This window comes from Colletes latitarsis, chromosome 3, assembly GCF_051014445.1.
Source record: "Colletes latitarsis isolate SP2378_abdomen chromosome 3, iyColLati1, whole genome shotgun sequence".
In the NCBI taxonomy this organism is placed as follows: Eukaryota; Metazoa; Arthropoda; class Insecta; order Hymenoptera; family Colletidae; genus Colletes; species Colletes latitarsis.
Genome location: NC_135136.1, coordinates 39,585,553 through 39,609,135, shown reverse-complemented (window position 1 = coordinate 39,609,135; position 23,583 = coordinate 39,585,553). Strand labels below are relative to the sequence as shown.

The 23,583-nt window shown below is 46.5% G+C and overlaps 1 protein-coding gene across 2 annotated transcripts in view; it reads right to left on the bottom strand.

Annotated features, from left to right (window-relative positions):
- LOC143340202 (uncharacterized) overlaps nucleotides 1-23,583 on the bottom strand; it is a 350,931-nt gene that overhangs the window by 285,174 nt on the left and 42,174 nt on the right. For both annotated transcript variants that reach the window (XM_076761879.1, XM_076761880.1), the window contains exon 2: nucleotides 22,164-22,244. The gene's annotated coding sequence lies outside the window, so the exon portion shown is untranslated. The remainder of the gene's footprint in view (nucleotides 1-22,163; nucleotides 22,245-23,583) is intronic.

Below are 23,583 nucleotides of genomic sequence, written 5' to 3'. Positions count from 1 at the left end.
GATGACAGAGAAATTCATTTAATCCCCAATTAAAAATGTTACAGACAATAAGAATTGTTATTACGCAAAGTCGAAGCATTTTTGACGAGATCATCCAATATGTCAAGGCAAGATTACATGCTATGTCAATTAGGGATCGACACGGAGAGGGTGTATCAAAGACGGTTTATTTTCTTGGAGAAGTCCCTCGACGGGGCGTCGACAGAGGCATTAAGAAGATGAAAACCGGTCAGCTATTATGACTGGAAACGAAGCCGCGCAGTTGCTGGTAAAACAAACGGTGCTCCACTCGTAGCAAAGGGGCGAAACGCACCCCCGGTGGCAGCAATAATAATCGTCGCGTGGCGAAAGGGGTGCCGCGTGCTCGGCCGTGTTTCGACGACCAGGCTGCCGTTATTAATAGAGAACGAAACAATTTCGTAACGTGGCCCGGCTTATTATAATCCCGTCTTTATACACTACACGCGCGGATCCTCTCGCTCCGTTGCTAACCCTTTCCCTCCGCGTGTTCTTCCCTCCAGCGCTCCCTTTTTCCTACCCTCGTGACACCAAGGATTATCGTGCCCTCTCTCGAGGTCACCCAATTATATTCCCCGCCACCCGTCCAGATTAGGCTCACCTTTTTTGCACACGGTGGGCTTTTTCGAAAAATACGCCTCGAGAATCGAAATAGAATAATTTACGAGACAAAGTCCTTAATCGACATGGAAAATATTTAGGATTTGGAGATTTTGGAAGTTTTCGATCGTCGTACAGCGCCTGATTGAATTTGCCTGACTATCGCTCATGTGGAAGCAAACAGGTCCGGCTGTTGAACTGCTGATTGAATCAGTTAAGTATTAATCGTCTATTATACGGGACCGAAGGAAACCGCGAGTACCCAAAAACGGATCAAGTAACTGATTGCTACTGTATAATTAATAGTTCAATTAAACGACGGACTATAGCGCGCAGACTATACCGAGATTATTTTAGTTTCGCGAGAATCGACGTACCGAGTCGCGATGATCCGTGTCTCTCGAAATACCGTCTGAATTAGGTACTTCGTTCGTAGTAATAAAATAATTTATTTCGAGTGTCTCGAAAAAATGAGATGAATCAAAAAATGGTCGTAAAGTTCCATTCACCGCGGTGGAATAATTCCATCCCTAAGCTCCGCGATATAGCGGCTAAGGGCAAATTGGTCGAAACGGGGTCAAAATAAATTTGACGTGCCCGTTCTAAACGAACGTTTTGACGCATGTCATAATTACCATATTTCGCGTGTGAACGTGACGCGTAACGCGTTACAGAATAACGTGGGATTTCGATTCCCTGTCGAGATGGGTGTAACAACGACGCCCGTCGCTTTTCACAATAATATCTCTAAGCGCGAAACAACGCGTGGACCTAGCGAATTAAACGTACGATCTAATCAGAATTCGAACGGAACTGTTTTTTCATTATCCTCGAGGGGAAATTGCGAAACGATTTAAAATTCGTAGGTTAAATTCGTTGCCGCTCGAACCGTCAAAGGTACTCGAATTTTCGCGATACTTGTCGCTTATCTTCGTCCGTCCCATGGCGGGGGAGGACGTATCGGCTGGCAATCCATTAGCGTAGATCCCATGCGTGACCACGGACGAGATCGTGTGGTCGGGCCAGGAATCATGGCTTGATCCAGAATCCTGAACGTTCTGGTTTCTACCGCGGCCAGTCGTCCCCTCCCCCGCCACTGGCTCACTGTTCAAATATTTAAGGCGCGGAAGTACGATACGTATCGCAAAAATCGAGCCCTGGACACGTTAAATGTAGAAATTCCGCGAGCACGATAATATTCCGCCCGAAGCCAGCGTCGAATCCGATAACGCGAACGATTTAAAATCCCCCGACGAAAAGGAGAAGAATCGTTTTTTTGAACCTGTCTGCGTCGATACTGGCGCACACGCTCGTTCAACCCTTACGATGCATCATTTTTTGAAATACAGTAACATCGACTTATTACACAAACAACGAAGACCGTTATATTTTTTGTAACGGTCCAGTATTATTTGCAAGAAAATAAAGCAGTCGTTAACGGGACGAACGTAAAGCACGGTGGACGTAAAACGAACGCGGAAACACGTTTTCCGTGGTTGTATTAATTGGCACATGTTAACGAGTTATAACACTTTGGCGAACACAAAGTGCCATTTGAAAATTACTACCCCGGATGTACGAGCGAATGAATATTCAAACTAAGCAACGTTAAAGTACACATTTACCGGACAAATTAGCGGGGGTAAACATTTGCTGTTAAATGCACGCGTTCGCCGACTTTCGCAACGGAAGAAATAAAAGACGCAACCTTTCCTCTATGAATTTTCCAGTTTCTAGAGCCGCACGTAGCAAGGCTCGTCCGGTTGATCGGCGAAACAAGTAAATAAGAGGGAAGAAGAGTATATCGGAAAGTTCTGCTTAGTTACTCGTGGGAAATTGATCGCTGGGAGAGCGAGCGTGCCTCGAAAAACATTCGTCGTGCGTCGTCGCGTCGCGAGTAGGTTTCACCCGCCTGGTGGAATTTTTCTAGACAGACCTAAAGCCATCAAAAGCTCGAACGCCTGATTCCTCTGGTAGCGACGGGCTTCCGTGGATTTGCTCGAGAATGTTTACCTACAAGACCGAAGTCGAAGGGAGACGAAGGATTAGAGACGGGTAGCAAGGTGTCGGTCGGTTAACCCGAGAAGTCGGTGTGAAACTCGATGTCGGCGCGTGGAAGACGAGCCTTCGAGTCAGCAGGTGCGCGAAAGCACACCAATACTAAATTACGCGATATTATGATAACGGAGAAGTTCGCTTGTCTTGGGGTTACGATACGAGAGACCGTCTGAATGCTGCACAGGCGAAGTCGAACGCTTTGATATAATTAACGACGAGAGCTGCGCTGATAAGGCCTGCCGGAGGATCTGCCACTAAGCCTTTCGTTCCAACGAATACTCCGGGATAATCCTTGGAGCGTCAGAAAACTAAGTTGTTTCAAAGTTCGATTAATTGCCAACAAACAATTCTCGTCGAAGGAGCTCCGACTGGCGGTCTCGCGATTCGGGAGAAATCGTAAGATAAAAAAAATTAAGCTCTCCGGACGCGTTGCTGTAATATACGCGAGCGTCGCGATTTATCGCGCGAAACTTTCGGGTCACGATCGTAATAATGAAACGCGATAATTCCGCGCGACGCACTGCACCAACAGTTCTCTTATTGCATTCTGGAGGATTCAATTCGGAATGTTAGTTAACTAAGTTTACCCAGTATACCAAAGGCAATGACTCGGGCGCCGCTGGCGTGGAGGGACGAACCAGGAAAGACGAAGTTCGGGTGACGGTCGACTGACCCCGAGAAATCAACGTGAAACTCTAACTTGGACTAAGCAGATGTTCCGCCAGATAGGGTCGAATTTCAGAATCAGAGATTTTCATTAAGTCGCATTAAAGATCTCCGAGAGTCTGCATATTAATTGCGACCGGAAGCTCGCAGTTTTGGGGGATGATCTCTGCTTTCGCATGAATTAAGAACGCCGCGCCCGTCCGAGGAAAACGGGACGCTACGAAAATTCGTTTGTCGTTATTACGAAGCGGCCATTTTGGATAATTACGAGCCCTACCCGCGTGTTTGATAGTCGAGGTTCGTTCCTGAGAAAATTGATTCTGATAATCCGTGGGAACACGGCTGCCCAATATTGGGTATTACTACTTGTTTTTCGTTCTGAGACATCGATAACAGCTTGATATCATTTATTTCTTATAGAGTTGCAAATTATCCTCAAAATTATAGTCTACTAATCAGTTATGACCAGTTAAAATAAGTGGTAATGTGCGTCAATGGGTCCTGAGAACTCGACGCAAGTAGTAAGAACCAATAATGGTCAGACTCGAAATTTAATTCTATATTTCTGGTTGTAATATTGGTTTGGTTGTTGGAAGAAGCATCTATTTTGAATTGTATTTTCGGGATGATCTTTAAATCGAGCTTGCTGAATCCTGTCTGTTGATTTTCTCCCTGTTTATAATTTTCGAGATAGCGTTTTACAATTACAGACTGCGCGCTGTTAGCTCCGTTTCTGGGCGCGAATGGCCACGAATTCAGAGACGCTGGTCGTGTGCCGACACCGAAGGTCTAACTACCGCCTCGTCGGATGCATTCGAGTGTGCGACACTGAATTGCATTCAGATATAATTACCGATGCTTCAGCGAGCATCGCGCGCCATTAGTTACAGATGCCGTCGCGTGCAATAAATTACCATGATAAACACTCCGACTGATTCATCATACTTATTCAGAGCTAGCAGCTGTATTAACGTTAATTTCCAACGACCAATAATAATCTTCTTAAGCTGTACCGACCCTTTGTACGGACGATATTTTAATTAAAACTCGCGCTTCACAGACGAGATATCAAAGCACCGTAAACACAGACTTTAATTCCTTGACTGCGATGTTGGATCATCGCTCGCAACCATGCGACTTGTTCACCATACTCTTTGAAGAGTCCAAACAATTTGCCCGATTTATATACTTTCTGTTACTCTCCTCAAAAGTAAAATCATACTCGTATAATTAAATTCCAACGAACGGTTACCTTATTTAGCACCGTTGTTCGATCCAGCGAAAAGTTTATTTCAATACTCGCTTAAAATAAATTTATCCGTGTCACGAGCGGGGTTGACGACCGTTTCGGACGCAAACATCGTATTTGTTATATCTCTGAATATTGCTGCGAGTATTTTATTTGCAATTGCTGTGTCTGTGTTCCTCGAGGAAAGTTGGCCCGTGTCTTTACGGGCTGAATTATTGATCCAGCGAAAACAGAACTGAATTGGAATTGAATTCGACAGATTCGATATCGAGTTCCAATATCCGACATTTTATCTTACGTTCCCTACTTTGTACTAATTTCTATGCAAACTAACATTTTTAACGACATCTAAAACGATACACCAAGAACGAATTCATTTCTCGCAGGCGTACCTTTAGGAATGATAAGAATAGTACTCTATTTACGTTCACTGTAATCAACTTCATCGCGCTTGTTGGATGATTTATCGTTCCAGGATCGCGAATTTAGATTACCGTATGAACAAACTACATAATTGAAATAGATTACTAAAGATAACAAATAAAAAAAGACCACGAGTCTGAGTCGACTGAAAATAAAATTATAAAGAACTAATGAACACGGATCTAAAATCGTAGCCACCTCTAGTGTGACAAATTCTAAAGTATAATCGATAAAAATAGTTAAATCAGATTTCAAAACTGGGGATGACGAGTATCTAGCCTCAGAGTGGCCCAAGAAAACATAGAGTTAATTGTAACAAAATTTTCGTCCACCTCCAAAAGGTTCCCCGCCTCTGAGGATAGTGTTGGCGTTCTAAGGGGTGAGAAAGCGACAAAGGGGGTTGTTCTAGGAGCGTCGACTGGTCCAAGGGCGCCGGTAGGTTCTGTTTGAGAAATCGGTGCGAGACTATGGTCGGCTTACGGGGGTGTTTCACCGGGCAGGTGCGGATTGGGGGTTGCGGAGCCCGGCAGGGGTGCACACGCTTACACCAACGGCCGCAACACCCCTCCGCGACGAATCCCACGGGATAAAACCGGCTCGTAGTCCGCGTCGGGTCCCGTATACGTGGCCACCGGATCCTCCTCCGTCCCGAGCATCCTCTTCGTTCCACTCAACCGCTGCCCTCCCTCCAACCCCATTCGCCACTTCAGCCAGACACCCCTGCATCCACGAACAAACGCCCCGGGGCCCGGGCTTCCTGAATATTTTATTTACTGCTCCGATACCGCGTCTTCTTCCTCCCTATTTTTGCCCTCCGCGAACCCTACGTCGAGCGTCTTTTTCCCCGGTTGTCCCTCTGGCTTTCCTTCGCGGCTTCCGGCCTCCTCTCGATTCCGATTCCTCTTCCACGATTGTTTTTTACCGTGTCGGTTCATTACCGATGCGTTTCACCGTCCACCCCCTGGAACCCCGCGCAGTTTTATCCCCGGCGGTTTAGCGGATCACACAGAGGGGGTGGCTTTGTTTTACGACCCAAGAGGAAATTAATTATTCCGTTCCCTCTCGGACACTGGATTTTTTTCGCCCTCCCCCTTTCTTATCTCGCCCCTCCTTCGACTCTTAAGGCATCGATGGGGCCTCCTTATCGATTCTCCTCTCTCGCTTCTCGACGCTGCTGTTCTCCACCCTCCGCCTCTTTTTGCCCTTAATCGCTCGAATTTATCTTGGTTAGAACGTCTCTGGGAGCCGGTCCTCCGGTTCCCTCGCTCCTCCCACGTGCACACCGAGCCAGGTGTGTATACACGCGAGTTCTCGCGCGATGAACGACCCCGTACGCGAGTGTGAGCACAACCCTCTAACGATCCAACCCCAAGCCTCCGGCGCTCGTCGATTTTCCCGTGACTTCCGGCGAATAGATGCGATAATGTTCTTCTTTTACGACTGCAACGCCCGTTGATTCGTTTAATTATTCGATCCCCGGCCGGGGTCGAACGCTGTAAAACCCCCGCGTCGACTTTTTACTTCCCAACTTCCGTCGGCGAATGGCCCGGGGAAGATTTTATAATTGCCGGCTGGAAGATCGCCATCCGAATAACGATTCGGATCCCGCCCGAGACTCTTGTCGACGATGCTCTCCGATTATAAAATTTCAAAGATAAATCGATCGTTCGCGTTTACAGAAATTTCAAAATTCTTCTCTCGACGACAATTAAAATTTCGAATCAGAGGATTCCAGGGCAGAAATAATTAAAGCGTCTAGTCCCGTCCGTTAATTATTTAACCGTAGCCGGAAGTAAATAATCAAATATGCGTGGGGAACGGCCGGTCGGCGGGAAATAAATTCCCCGAGATCGTACATCACCTTTCGTTGAACGGCGTAACTCGGTTAAGCGCGACGCAGTGTACGCACCCGGGAAAACGGGATTACGCGGGACGCCGTGGATCCCTCGATCCCTTTGGTGCCCCGACCCGGGCTTCTTCGTTAATTTTGCATCGCGACGGTTCCGCGAACGGTCCGCCCACGCAACGAAAACGCGACACGGCGCGCGCTGTAACGGACCTAATCCGCGACGAGGACGCCCGGCGATTTCGTAGGGAATTAATCGATCGCGAGAGCCGGGCAAATTCGTGCCCAGGTATTAAAGGATTTCCCCACGGTTCCTGATAATTCGATTGTACTCCCGCGTATACACAGGGCTAACTCGCTGCGCAGTACACCGGCGAACAGAATGAATCAAATCCATGGTAAATTCCTAAATTCCACGGTTACACGGCCGAGAAAAATCCATGTCCCTCGGGAAAATCAATTTTCTTCAAATACCTCTCAACGTCACGAGTAATTTAAAATTTACCTCTCGTAATTTTTCGATCGAAATACCCGTCAGATCGAGCCACGAAAGTCCATAGAACGTAAGATCTACTCGAGCACTAGCGAGAAAGGCACAGGTCGAGCGTGGCCCTCTGTTGGCGAGCGAGAGAAGCGTCACCAGAGTCTACTGTCGTGTTTCTGGTATTTTTCGAGCCTAGCCACTGCGTTTCTGGAGTTGTCGAGGATCCCAGCGTTAGCCAATTCGTCAACAATCGGTGCAAACAGACGGCGTTTTTTGTTCTCTGATCGATAATCGACAGGCACTTGACGGGCCCGCGAGAGGAGCTCAATTTGTTAAGCAGAATATCAGGGACAGCGCGGCATTAGGGTGGCTGTCGAAAATCGTCGACCGGTCTTTATCCGATTTGCGCTTTCGGCATCGGGAGAGCACGAAAGACGGTAATTGCTTTCTCCGGGGTCCGTAAAGAAAATATTGTCGCTGTCGAGGCCAGAGCGCGGTTGATGGCATAAATTTAGCATAGAGAAAAAAAATAGAGACGGTAATCGCCTTATCTCCTCAAAGGGGGAGGGGATCCCGGTGGCGTCCCATCGACGGTGGACGTCCCTTCCGACGTCGAAATTCAACCGAGATTTTCCGACCGACGCGTCGCGGCAAGTCGCGTTGTTTACGTAGCCAAATATATGATAATGCATAGTAACGCGACGAATGAATATGTAACGACGCGGTGGAACTTTAAATGATTGTTTGAACACGCTTGCTGCTAGGAATCGGACAAACAACGGGAGAATGGAACGGAAATGGCGGGTCCTTTGACGGAGCACTCTTCCCGCTACTTCTGACGTGCCCCACGATGCGTCCACATCGCGAAAACCCAGTCGAAGCTCAGTATTTATTCATTCTTCGACAAGAAATATAATATAATGCTGTTACGTGGATACGAAGAGAATTTGTAGCTACAAGTATGCCAACATTCCCCCATGATACGTGTTTGTAACCACGCCGTTTCAAGAAGAGCGTTCGCATTCTAACTTTTTAACCATAGTTCGAATCCCCCGGCGCACATTTATCTTACTTTATTAACTTTCGACGGGTTATTTATTTATTATTAGAAACATATTTCCGTTCCGCGTACGTAAAAAGTGCACGCTCGCGCCAACTTCCAACGGGGTTGTTTATTTATTATTAGCGAAATATTTCCCTTTCGTGTATATATATACACATAAAAGTATATTTCTCCTTCGACTTTTATTAGCGCGCGAAAACAGCCTCTGTCCATTTCGGTTTATTCAATTTCCAGTTCGATTAAAGTTTGCCACGATGATCAACAAACCGTACCGGGCATATACGTTTAAACGTATCGGAATTAATATTTATGGATCCGTATTCAATCACGGTTAGATGTGTAATTTTAATTAAAACGCGTAGAAGTTATTTGTATCTTTGGGACATTTTTTCATACGGCAAACAGTTTAGAAAGAATTTCGTGAAATTTAAAAAAAACTTTGGCTAGCAGCTACCACCGAATATCACGAAATTTATTTCCAGAAGCGAAACGTGAATAATTTTAATAGATACCAAGTTACAATTATTTAGTATCACGTAACCGTTTAAGCAATAAATTCCGTTCGTAATACTCGCTTCCGCTGTGCATGACAAATTTCAGATTATACGCGAAACCGCGGAATAAAATAACGTTTCATGCACGTTTTTAACATAAAAATATCCCGAGAACAAACGAGTACTATAAAAAAAAAAAAAAATTCTACTAATATCGCGTGCGCAATTCCCACCAATTCTATACCGATTTCGCGAGAACCGTCGTCCATTACTATTAACCATTCCCTTGTTTGCACGGCATCGCGTATTTCGCCGGACGATTATCGATTCTTTCTCCGCTCGTTGGTTCCGATCGAGTAGGAAAAAAAAAAGAAAAAAACTAGGAATCACACGAACCCTCTGATAATTTAATAGAACGCAGAAATCGTCCAAGTACGTAATACTCGCGCGATAATAGCGGATTATACGCTCTCCCGGCGAATAGACACGAGTATAGAGAGGGGTTGAAAATAAACGAGAAAGAAACGAATGGTTGCCGGTACTGCCTCGACCAGCGACTCCAGAGGTGTAGGGGGACAGGGTGGGGGGTGAAAAAAAATGGCATTCGCGTGGTTTCCCGGGCGAAAGAAAAGAGCAAACCGCAGGGAACAAGACCGGAGGCACTCGGGTAATAGGCTTAAGTTATTAAAAGGGAGTCATCAGGCGCGAGTATCGTCGAAGCGTTGGCTCCTTTTCCGTTGGACGGGGCCCCCTTGCATCCAACTTGCCGCGTTGAATGCAGCTTTAGAGATCGACGAAAGCCAGGATGCTCCGCGGGATCCTCTTTGAACCGTTTCCGTCAAACATACCGCCGTTTTAGTCGATCGCGAGCACCGCGGATCGAACCAGCGACGTTGCACTTACAACGCGGCGTACAAAGTGGCTCGTCGCGATGACGAATTAATTATAATACCGCGCGTGCACCGTGCAATTAGCGGAGCTGGCGATACATTCTTTGTTATCGGGCGCTTACAATGCGTACGCGTAACGATACGGTCGATCGTACCGCGGACCAAAATAAAACCTCGGAATAATATATCTCGATAATCGGTTATTATTACAAACATCGAGCGTGCTTAGCGTAATTACCGTGCTTTCATTATCGTCATTAAATATTTATCCCTTCGAGCCACGTTTCGGAGTGTAGTGAAAATGGGAAATTCAGACGTTTCGATTTAAAAAATTCTGCTTCGATAAATAAGATTCGGGACGCAACGACTATTCGAACTTCGATTTGCGTGGAGTTATCGGGGTAAACTGAGCTACTGGTAAGCGCAGCAAACGATCGAAATAACCGTGAACCGATCGGTGAAAAGAAATCACCATAAACAACCTTATCTTCGATAACGACGTGAATTAATGTCTTTCCGCGAATAAGCAGCAATAAATCGTCGGTATCGTTTTCGCCCCGGCGGCCAGTAACGAACAGGGTCAAAGAAACTTCCATGACGCGTGCAACGATATCCTTTAATCTCGCGAAACGTTTTATTTACCACTTTCAACGTCGCGAGCACCGACGAACGCGCTCGCGCGCCCACCGATCCCTTGATTTAGTGGGTTTTCTGCGCGGGCTTCTCCAGCACGCTCGCGAATACCCGAAGCGTAATAAATAACGGGAAGTAACGCGACGCACAATAGGAAAATGGTGGAATCAGTTGCGCCCGCGCGCGACGGCGATAAATCATTAACTCGAAGCGGACCGCGTTAGGCGAGTGCCAAGGAATCGCCTCGATAAATCTAGTTTTCGATAATTGCAACGAAAGCGCCAGAAACCGCCACAGTATTATAAATCATCTCGTTTACCCGGCTACAGGAATTGGGACACCGCCGCGCCAAATTGATGAAATGAAAAATTACTAGTTTTACCCGTCGTCGTCCTTAGTGTTTCCTCGCGAGATTTTCTTTCTAGAAAACCTGCATCGTAAAACATAGAAAACTGACCCAATAGTTGGACGATCAAGGAGGGATAAAATTTTCTGAAATAATTTTAAGAAGCTACTATTATTATTTATTCTTGTGCTCAAGAATGTAAGAACTGTATTCCAATTAAAATTTTAATAAAATACAATTACTGAATTGTTCGAGTCAGCAAGGAGCAAGGTTTTCGACTAAATTTTTGCAAACTTTTGTCCCGAGAGAGGCTTACGCGAGCTAATATCGTAGAGATGGCAATCATCGAGGCCAGTTCCGAGATCGAGTCGTAAAAAGATCGCGATACGGCTCCCGGGGCTAGTTTCTAAGTCTGGTGTTTACGTTTGGGGAGGACTTTTTCCACGGTTACGCGTATCGCAGCGATTCGCATGCCGACTGTACGTTCCGTATTCAGCTGCGTCTTGAAATATGCATCGAGAGATAAGTCGCAGGTGTGCTCGCCACCGTGGCCGCGGGAGGGTTTCGCGGAACGCGTGATCGCGGCAAATCCGCTTTCATTGGAAAAAAGCACGCACCCGTGTCGCTGGTCAATCGTGATACGAATTGAGATTAATATTTCAAAGGGGTCGCGAGTCTCAACCGCGACACTGGAGTTCATCGACGGAATACTTTCCAAAAATCACTTAATTTTCGGTTCGAAAGAATATGAATTTCGTTCGCCATGAATCGAATTCTCCTTGGACTTAATTCCGATCCGCGATTCTCCACTTCACGGGGGGGCATTTATAGCGTCATCTTTGGCGAGAAAATACGATCCATCGAGGGTGCTTTATAGGAGAGCACTCTGGATGGCCCCACTGAATTATACTCGTTCGAGTGGGTGATCAGAAAACTTTCGGAAACAGTGAGTCTAGGTAAACGTTGTTTCGAAACGTCCGAATATCGAAATAAAAATCGGGGATCCCGTAGCAACGAAAGGAGCGTCGGTGCTTCTAAGCAAACCAGTAATTTAAAAAATGCCAGCTATTCGCCAAGAACGTAGGAAACAACGGAAACGCGAGGAAAGTAAAGAAAGCACGCGGTAACGTTTTTCGCGTGGTTTCAACCGTTGCGGATTCTCGAGTACAATTCCTTGAAGGTTGACAAAGAGCCGCGGGCCAGGCGGTATGAGAATCTCGCGAAAATTAAAAATCGACGTCCCCCGGCCTAGAAGATGCCTCTGGAAAGGGTTGAAAGAAGTCGACGAGTATGTGTGTACCGGGGAGGGGAGGGGAAACGTATGCGCGGAAGGTGAAAAGGCGGGATACGATATGAGTGGAATGCTTTACGACCCCATTTTTCAGAAGATCACCTCCTGCACCTCCGTTCTGGCCCACCCCCTTCAACCCCCGTTGCCCTTCCGCACTTATTTCCTCCGTTCCTTGGTTCCTCTCCGCTTCTTTCATCGTCTTCTCGTTCCTTCCTACCTCCCTTTCCCTTGTTCGGGGTCTCTGTTCCTCCTGAATCCACCTAGCACGTCCGTCCTCCCGTGTATTTGCATACTACAGGATCGCTCGCTTGATTTCACAGAGGCTCTTCGATCTTCGAACTGAAATTTAAAGGCGCGCCCTACGCGACGGCTTAAAAGCATCATATTTTACGTCCCCGGGCTCCTTTTGTTAGCCAAGAGCCCCGCCGAGCATCCTGCAAGATTTGCTGGACCCTGCCCACCACCACCCATCCCCCCTCCGATACTTTTGCGTTTCGATTCCTGCGCCCCCGTCCAAACTTCCGGTTATCGAGCATCTAGGTACTCTGTTGACCACGTCGTTGCACGTTACACGCTTTGGTAATAAGTTTTAATTGGCACTGTGAATTATGCCTTGTTTCGTAAACTCTTTCGTCACTTAGCATTTCTATTTAATTTTATTTAAATTTCACCGTAGAAGGAATGGCCTCGAAAAGGAATAGATTTGTTTCACGAATATCTCGAGAATGTAAAAATATGTTAAAGATAAGTAGTGAAGATAAAATCTACCAATCTTGAATATTTTTGGCTACCGTGTAATTCAACGAAGCCAGAATAATCGCCAGGGGTAGTTCCCTCGCGAGTATATTGCTTCCACGCTAAGCTGGGCGTCGGTGGAATGCAAAGGGTTGAACAGGCGTCAAATATTCCGGGGCAGCTTGATATCGATCAAATTAAATTCACCGGGAACGAATTAAGAAAGGCTGGCACGCACTCGTGAAATCGTTTCGACCGGCTTTCATCCCGAGAAAAGGTCAACTACTTCGAAAATACGCTGGATTCGTTCTAGACTACATTCGGTCCGCCTCGTCGGTTCCCCGTATTCCCGGGGCCGAGGTCACTTCGTGCACTCGTATTTTCGTATTTCAATTTCAAGGGTGGAACATTCGCCTCGACTATTTTGAATACCGGGTCCACCGTGCACGCTCGCCGTCCCGAATGAAAATTTTTCTATGCGGTTCTTTAACAGCCACCGCCGCTACAGAAGCAGCTTTCGGTCTATTTTCCGAAAGTTCGTCGACTCTCGATAATTTATTTAATCGTTCGAACCTTCGACTCTACCTTTTCACCGGTCCTTAAAAAACTATTTTATTTATTTCACGATGCGGATAAGAATGTACTCTTTAATGCGTTTGCTTGAAATGTCGAAAAGGCGTTCGCGTTGACGTATTTCGCGACTCATCGAGGGGCTGGAATTTAAGGGCGGCGGGAGGAGAAAAGGTAGAGTCCCGCGATATCCCCGCGTGCGGAGCCTTTCCTCGATCGACGCCCATCAGCGAAAACCGTTTGAAAGGCTGAAAGCACCAGAAACGAGGCGAAAGGGTGGAAAGTGGCTGACTTTTTGGGCTGGACCCTTAGAGAGGACGGTCGAGGTATAAGAAATAATAAATGAGACCATTAAGTCCGTGAATTTTCCTCGTGCACGAGGGTGGAAGAAAACGAGGCGAAAGAACAAAAGCCCCTGAGCTTGCAGTCTTTACATCCCACGGTCTTTATATTTTCATACTACCCTCTCTTTCTTTCGCTACCTTCGTTCCCTTCTCTGTCCCTCCGCGCGCCGCGACTACGCTTGTTCGCCCTCCCACGCCCCCCTTTCCCGTTCCACCCCCGGCCCGGTCTTCCCGTGGCCGTGGCAGGTCGGACTTCGTAAATTTGTAAAAATATTCCGTCGTGTAATCTGCGCACGGTTTGTTTGCGGAGCGGGAGGAATCGAGAGGACGCGAATTGAAATCAAATGCCCGTCCCGAATGAGCCCTCCCCGACCTCTGACCCTCCCGCATTCCTTGGACCCTTCGTTCCATCCCAGATTACAATGTCAATGGAACCGTCGAAACGGTGTTTTCACAGGGAATAAAGGGATTCCTTTCCGTATCAAGCGACGATCGAACGATCACGGAGAAACGTACCGGGAAGCCGGGGCGACGGGTAAACAACGTAAATTTCTAAAGACCGTCTGGACCGCCGGGTGCATCGACGTTTTAAAAGGTTGCATTTTTCGCGAAACAATTAGAGCTTCCACTGCCACGAACAGCTAAACGAATATTGGACCGAAAAGGAACGGCCAAAATTCTCCGACGCGTATAAAAATACTTTTCGCGAACGTACGCTTGTAAACTCGTGTCTGCGTTCCCCGTAACGTTAAAACTCCGACTGAAGAATAGAACATTTTCTCTGGGAACTGTACTCTAAGCGTAAACATACGAACCATTTGTGATTCGAAAGAGAAATAAATACAAATTGTGTTCTTTGGAAATCTCAAGAAAATAAAATCGTGTACACGTTTTCCTCGAGGGGAATCTCTAAAAACAGAACAATTTCAAATATATTGCGTTCGATATTGACAACGAATGATAGATAAAATTACTGTTATACGAGAATAATTCTAAAATTCCCACCCTCGATATCGAAGCGTTTCTTCCTCTCTGTTTCGTTTTATCGGGTACCGTGTTTCGAACTATCGCGGATTAACATTGCGCGGAGGAGTTAAACTCGCATTACAGGAGGAGAAAAGTTTTAATAAATTGCAATTGTCTGCCTCGATATCGTGACGCGATCCCATAAAGTTCTATGCATTCTCGTAAACTTCGACCCCCTTAATGCGTCTCGAAGATATCACGTTCGTCCGGAGCAAACAATAATAGCATCGCGGGTCAGTATTTTCCTCAAATAAAATACGGGAGTTTCACAGTTTCCATCGTCGAGAATATATCCAGAGATTCTCTAATTACCCCCAAACGAGAGCCATTTGTCCACGCAAGGGAAATGGGAAAATATGAAATTTAAACGCGACGATGGCTCGATAACGGGCAGAAGATCAAACGCGGTCCGAATTCCGAGGTCTGTGCAACGGAGCTAGCGGGGAATAAATCAGGCCAAGATCATCGGGTGCGCACCATTGCTCCTTCGCTGAAAGTTTACCCACAGATTTAGGGCGCAGGATCCTCTCGTTTCGGATCATTTTTTTTCCGGGTGCATGACTCGTGAAGAACCATGACCACCCTTCATTTCTGTTCCATCTTTCCCTCCGGTTCAAGGCTGAGCGAGCACCCTTGCCTTATCGTCCTCGGAACGTCCGTCGCACGTGACACCGTAGAATGCACTTTTAAAGAGCGCGTGTCCCTCGGTAAATCGCAAATTGATTTCTCTCTCGCGGTCATTGTCCAATCCTCGAACGCCATTCGTGGCTCGGTCAGGGCGCACCGGAACGACCCCGCCGACGAATTCGATAATTTACAGCCTTTTGTGGCACGCTGGGCCGCAAGGGCGTCGTCGAAATTGAAACAACATAGGCGTGGAACAACCCTCCTCGATTGAATTACACTTTTACCAAAAAACGTTCCCGTTATTCTCGAGAATTACATGGCAAAATTAACACTTTTCTCGGACGATGCAATTGTAAGGAGATCTTTCGAAATACCGTTCCAAATTAGAGGGCAATAATCGACATATCGTGGCAAAGATACTCCAGAATACTGTTGCAAGGTAAACACGAATCGCTATGCAGTAATATAATTCACAACACGGTTCCCAGGACGCTACGAAGCTACAAATTTAATAACTTACAATTATTGCTCGTCTAATTCCGCCGAGAGAGTTGCTCAGGTGGATGCTGCGTACGCGGATTTCCGAAAGGCTTTTGATTCCGACAACCGCTTCATTTTATTACGCAAACTACAAGCTCTTGAAATCACCGGGAGTTTACTTTCCCGGTTGTCTAGCTTCATCGCCGACAGATTACGGGAAAGTTTAATAATGTGTACCCCGGAATATCGAAGTTCCACAATGGCCTCGTCTCGGACCATTCGTAATTTACTTCTAAATAAAATATCGTCGCAACAAAGATAAAAGACCGACGAGATACGAAACGCAACGGATAGTAATAATAGTATCGGGGCACCGTATTGTCCGAATGTTGAAACGAGGGACGGCACGTCGCCGTGGAAACGGTAAAAATGGTCGTCGCCGTGAAATCATCGGGCCCTGGTTTTCGCGGATGTACCGCAATTCCACGGGGAAGTCTCTCGACAATGGATCCTTTCAGAGGCACCGAAGGAGCCTAAGGAACTCTTTGAGCCGCGAATAAATCGTTGACGTCCGTCGACGAGACGGGGGATAGGGAACGCAAGGGGCGGAGGGGGTGGATTTTCCCAGCGTCGGGGAAAATCGCTCGTTAAAACAGCCTATAGAGACGGACGGAATCGCGGAAACGTTCATCCCTCGAAAAGGAACCCCGCGGAATAACTCTGTCCTAGACGTCTGCTGGAGACGGGGGTTGGACACGGGGGGAGGGAGGGAGAGAGCGAAAACCGCGAGAAATATTGTCTCGAGCGGCGAAATGCTCGCGAGACACGAACGATTACCGGATCCAGGCGGCGTAAATGCGGAAAGCGAGCATCGATCATCTCGAGCAGAATGTAATAATTTTAAAGGGTGGGTGGAAAGAAGGGGGAGGACGGGGGGGGGGGGGGCTAGGGTCGGGGATTTCACGGCGAGTGTCAGTCGAGTTTCTCTATTTTCTTTTCTTTCTTTCGTAGTCGAGGACAAGCGCCAGTCTGAGCACGAATCTCTCTTTCGTTCCTAGGACACCTGTCTCTCCGGTTGTCGCGAGAAAGATGGCTTTTCTTCCTCGTCGTCCTTATGCCGCAAAATCGTCGGATTCCGGCGGCCGAGGGGGACATTAACGGGGGACTCGACGATTCTCGTTATCATCGTTCCCCCGGATAAAGGAAAATCTATCCGGAATCAAATCGACGGTGGCGCGCGTTAGCAGATTCGAGAAACGGACTCCGTCTACTACGGTACTTGAGATATTTTTCGATAACGTTAGTCGCCGAGGAACTCGAGCTCTGTCTTTCTTCGGGAAGGTCTGGAGATGTCTATCGATCCTCGCTGAATTCTAAGGAAAAAACATTCCTAGGCAAGAAGCTCGCATTCAACGTACATGTTCGAATTATTTTTATTTCAAGCCCCGTAAAACTCGCCGTGCACGGAGTCGAGAGTTTCGTGTTCTTAAAACATCGATTTAAATGTTATCGTTGAAAAAAAAACAATCGCTGAAAATGACCCCATTAAATTTCGAGGTTTATCGTCCCGATTCGAGCCTCCGTATATCACGTCGGAGTTTTTGGTGGGCCAGCAGTGGGGAGGAAACATAAATTCCACGGAAAATCGATGTATACCTCCGACGGCGTGTAATATTTTACGTTAATTGTACGCGGCGAACAATATCGACGATACAGTATTGCGTTACACCGGGACGCTATAAATGAATACGTAACGAGCAACCGATACTGCAGGTGGTAATAATTATATCCCGCGCGAGGCGATGGTAACCGTTGTTCGATGATGATTCAGGACGTTCCTATTCATCTACTTGCGGGAGGGGAAAAAAGTCATCGATTGGCCGGCGATACGAGCCCCGTTAAATGCGCTTCACCGGGGACGCTTCGTTTAATTAATTTAATACGGTAAAACACCGACGCCATCGCGCAACGAAAAACGACCAAGTGCCCGGATATCGAAATATTAACTTTTCAAACGAAAATGTAATTACGGCGAAACGATTCTGATCGTTCGGTTCAATTAATATCGTTTTTCGAGGAAACTTTCGTTTCGATTCGTTTTGCGACACCCCCTCCCGTCCGCCGCCCCTCTATTTGCTTCGATCCTCCCGTTGAAACAATTGGGGAAGCACGTTGCAAACGGATGCATCAACATTATTAAGCCTTTGTAGTCCAAGTGCTTCGACCGGCACGGATTTCGAAAGAGTTTCAAACGAATCGACGGATCCGACAATGCGGATTTTACGCTATGAAACGATGCAGAATTACATACGCTGTAAACGTTCGTATAATACTTTGCATTCACGCTAGAACAAACTAAAGACAATATCTGCAATAATTTCTAGAAAATTGGCGATTCATTGATGATACTTGTGTTAGTTAGTCTGACTATTACAACAAGTCATTACATAATCAAGTCCAGCCACGATTCCACGTTGTTGTTTCAAAGTAGAAGTACGGTTACAAAATGGTTGATTCGCACGGGAAGAGAATATTCGAGCAGAAATCATTGACAATTCCAGAAGAAACGAGTACCGAACAAACACACAGTGTTTGACATCTATTAGTATGAACAGTCACGCGTGTTTGATCGCCGTGTCGATCAAACCATCCGACTGCCATACCGAAACATAACCAATGCGAAGAAATCAACGATGATGCTTCCATTGCATAAAAATCTCTGTTATTATTATTACTTGCTACAAATATAATCGCAAGACTAAATGTGAGAGATCTGGCGATGAAGCAGAGTAAATAAGATTGTGTCTAAAATAAATATGTTCACGATAAAAGATTTTCTCTAGATTGGATGGAAGCATAGCAAAGTTTCGGTTCTGCCCTTCGGGGGTAGAACTCGATTGCACGATTCATCGTTCCCGACGTCGGTGGAAAAGGTAATGTTTCGTCGAGGACAACAGAGGCTGCCGTTTCAGCGAAAGGTCGATATCGCGAACGAGTAGGACGCATGATTTGCGAGCGTCTTTCTCCGAAGCGATCGGGAAACGCTGAGTGTGGCAGCGAGAAAGTGGCTGCAGTAGTTAGGTGGACAAATGATACCTAATAAAACGGAACTGGAGCGGAAAAGGGATCGAAATAGCCAGAGGTTACCGTGCCCGCTGTTACGATGCATTGTTAGATAGAAAAGCGATAAAAGTGTAATTGATTCTAATGCAAACATTATTCACGCGGATCCGTACGTTCCAGGCTGAAGTATCGTCGCGCCAGCAAGAACTCGAATGCTTTCCGAAGACACTTTGTCAAGTTTTTCTCCCGAGACGTACGTTTTTCCTTGTAATAGCCTCTGTTTAACACTTTCGTACTCGCGCGGTTCACTACCGCGATCCACTCTTATTTATCGTGTCGTTAGAACTTTGGTGCTGTTGGTTCGAATTTTTCTTTGCCAGGCACGGTTCCTTCTCCGAACGACCGTTTGAACCAGTTAACCCACTTACTTGGAAAAAACCACTCGATATTTGTACGAATCCAACTTCTTCTCCGTACACAGTATCTTGCATCGCTTGCTCTCGATTTACGTACTACTTCGCAGTGAAAACATTTTTTACAAATATTCCACGAGTAACCTAGAACGGTATACTATTCCGATACAGAAAATTTTCCACAGTATTTATTATAAATTTGCGAATATCGCTGTGTAAATTTTTTTTCAACGACAACGGACAATCGCGTGGAAAAGAATGATTGGAAGAACGATCTCGAGGAACGGGGTGAGGTCGATTATACGCTGTTATCGGAGATATTAGCCCCGGAATTCAATTCGCACTTACAAGCGTGTTAACAGTTACAAATGACCTTGTTGACCAAACCTGTCGGCTGTTCCGTGCAAACCGTCTAATGACCTACCGCTAATAACTGTTACCGCCTCTTGTAAGCGCGTTCAGAATACGGACCATTAATTCCGCGCCACTAAAGTGTATTAGCGCCCCTAATTTACCACTCCGAGCTTGTTATTTACAGTCGGAGGACGCGTTGTTGCGACAGCCTCCTTTACGACCTCCCTGAAACGTACAATTCACCCTGCAAGCACCTCTTTTTCCCCATACGACGCTGATGCGTTTGGATATTTGTATCAGCAGAGTTCGCAATACACCTAGAAACCTCGCTATCTTCTAAATAGAATAGATCCCAGCTCGCGGGGGTTGCATAGATTCGAAGGGGGGTAGAACATTAAATAATCCCTTTGGAGGCGAAGAAATCGATGTATATTTATTCTTTACCTTCGCCATATTGTAAATCAATGTATCTTTATATTCGTATTCTCCTCCCACATTATTTTTACCACCGACCAAATTAATAAATTATCTTTCGTTTAACGATTTTTCCTCATGCAACGTGCCCAATACCCCTCCACATACGAAAGCTACCCCCGACGTCGTAACAGTTAAATCATTTTTCAAGAATAATTACCAGCAATGCCCGGGGAATATTATCCGCGTAAATCGCGGATCGCACGAAGAACGCCCCCGCTTGTAAGAGGCTTCCCTTTGTATTCTAAATAGATAATAAATATCGGGACGGCCGTAAAAAGTTTTCGGCGTTATTGCCAGTGAAATCGACGATGTCGTTCGATCGCGCACAATGCCCGTTAGGATAAAGAATGCCCCGTGAAAAAGTGGCCCGCCGTCTTTGGGGTATCACCCACTCGAGCGCGGGGGTGGACACCGAGTATTAACATATTTACGAGCGCCATGAATTCAAACCATCTCCGTACCCATACCGCCGCTCACGATCTCGCTCTTTATTTCGCCCTTCTACCCCCCTGTCCGCTTTCTTTCCCGTTGGCGAAAGCCCTGGGTCCCTTCCAGACAGAAATCGACATCGATCGACTAGCGAAGCACATCGAGAAAATTAGTCGAGCGTGTCTCTTGTCCTGCGAGACCCTTCCCAGCGCCCGTCCCTCGGCTTCGAGGACTTTTCACCCCTTCTTCGCGCTCGTAAAAATGCGCGTGCAAACTTATCCGAGCACGTACACGATATTTCTTCTCTTTCCTTCTGCTCGCCGGTCTCCGTGCCCCTCGCCCTTTGTCTGGCGCAGCGGGCGGTGCCACGCGGGCTGATCTCTACCGGGAATAGTCCACGAAAAGGGTTGAAGCGGATGAATCACAAGAATGCCTTGGGTCTTTCCAAGATTTCGAAACGAAGACCCACGGAATCGCGACGGAAACTCTGGTTTCTTCGATGGAGCATTCCCGGCTCAAGAGTAATTTTAGAAATCGATACTGTTAGATTACTTGCAATCCAGCTACGTGTAAAAACACTTTGTCTAAAAATGTGCGTGTTTCAGGTATCAAAGACGAGAGCCCCTGTAACGTTTAAATCGCGACAGTGGCGTGTCCCGGATATTCAATATCGCTGTAATACGCGCGAAAATTTGACGGAAATCAATATTCGGGATAACGACACCTTTCAATCCCGGCGGGAAAAACGAGGCGAATCGATCGTCGGACGAATCTGAAAGCGAGGGGGGGTGGTTTCGATACCCGAAACGTAGTCGCTTCTCTCCATTAAAGCATTAAAATGCAAAGCGTCGAGATCTGACGATAAATATTGACAACGGTCCGCGGTCGGTGTTTCTGCTACAACGTTAGATCGTTTTCTGAAAACCGCGAGAGATAAATCGCATTAAGGTAATCCGATCGGTTAGCGTACGGTTTTGAAACGCCACGGATAGTTCGATAAAAGTCCACGTCAATTTTAATCGGTGTCGGTGACGTGGACCGATACGAAACTGCCGTACGATTAAATTAACCGGTTCGACGAATAGAAAACTCGGTTAACGATAACGAATTTTTCTTTTCCACGGATCCCCAACGGGTACACCGCTGCCTTGCAAATGAGACGCCCTGAAATTGACTAACTGAGAGTGTTTTCACGCTCCTTGAATATTTGAAAGCATCGAATCGCTTGGGCTCGAGCTTTTCCCCTCTAACGAGAACTTCGTGATTCTATAAATGCGAACATTCCGAGTAAACGCGAAAGCTTTTAAGCATCCCCGTTTCGCTCGGTGTGTATTGACAAATTGATTCGATACCGCTTCGCAAACACTTATTTATTTATTATCTCTTTTTATCGCGACATTAGAGGCTGTTGTTTTAATCGAATCGACCTATCTGTGCCGAAGTCATTATCGGGAAACATGTATCGTTTCGTAATAATCCGATACCGCTTAATATTATTACCATTCGCGTAATCGTGGAACGATTATTCGAGTACAAAAAGTCAGACACGAAACATCGTTTTTGATATTTAAAAATCGTTCTCACCACACGGGCAGAAGGTCGCCGACCCCTGGTCTACGTCATGGATGCACAAACAATCCGGTTTTTTCATCAAGTTTACCCCGCCTGAAACAGAAAATTTAAAAAATTTAAGAATCCGTCCGAAACAAAAGTATGAAGGTGCGATCCCCGATGAACGATAATTTCTTTTACAGTGGAAATTAAGAAACCTCGACTCGAGGATCCCACATGTTCCACCCCCTGGCACACAGGGGGTTTTGGACTCGGAATAACCAACCCTCTGTTCGTTATTCGAGTCATAAAGGAGACTCGCTGTTCTCTAGTTAGAGAAAGGAAGTTTTCTCTCGGGTCCCTTTTGCCGCCATAGTGTAATACAACTCCCCCAGGGGTGGGACACATCTTCCCCTATAAATCAAGATCCATCGTACCACGCGATATCGTTTAAAACGTCGACTAGATTAAATCTGTGCACGGAATACTCAACTTTCCTAGAACATGCATCTCAGTGCATATTTGATCGAGTTTTTCGTCTCCGAGTTGAATAAAACGCTGGTGGACGCTATTGTTCGTGGAAGAAAAAATTGACGAGCGGTAAACAGGAAAACTGTTGCTCGTCGTGTAAACAGGAGCCCCGTCGCTCCGGGGTCGCGTTCGCAAGGGACAGAGGCATTCGTCTGAAATCGATATACCGGCAAAGAGTAAACGGAAACGGATCTGCTGACACGGAAAGGTGGCTGAGCAGCAGTCGTCTTTGTATGCAAATCGCGCGGCTCGGTGACGCGAACATCGAGGAAAGGCGAGAAACTGGCTAGGTCGCTCGACTTCGTCCGCCCATCGGTTACTGGCTCCTATTGGTTGACGAATTCCCTAACGATAACTTTATTCGTGAAGTTCGCGCGAAACCTCGGGAACTATGCGGCAGAAGAGACACTTCGAGTCGGGAGAGGCAGACATCGACTGGCTGCGATATATTTCCCTCGGCAAACACCCGCCAGACCGCGTTTGCCCTCTTACCCGGCGTCCTCCAGGATAATCTCGCGATTTGTAAAATCGCTTCTCCGGGCTGATCTCGGATCTGACGTCACCGCGGTGACACACTTACTTCCGCCTGATTCGATTATGCTAAACGTCCCCGGGATATCAAACCGCGTCCGATCCAGAGACACACATTACCGTTGTATACATCCTGCTTCGTAGATTTATCCAGATTTTGTCGATTTAAAGTTTCGGTGCAGACGGATTCAGACGATGCGGTAGTGTTGATTGAACATCGTCTCCACTGCTGTTTACAGGCTCCTATATAATTAGAAACACTTTTCTCATTGTTAATATCGACAAATGTCAAATGACAAACGATATTTGATAATCTTAGGGCTATAACTTGTAAATCGCTGCTCGAATATCCTTTCAGGAAGATTTATGTGGACGTATATCATAGTTGTCT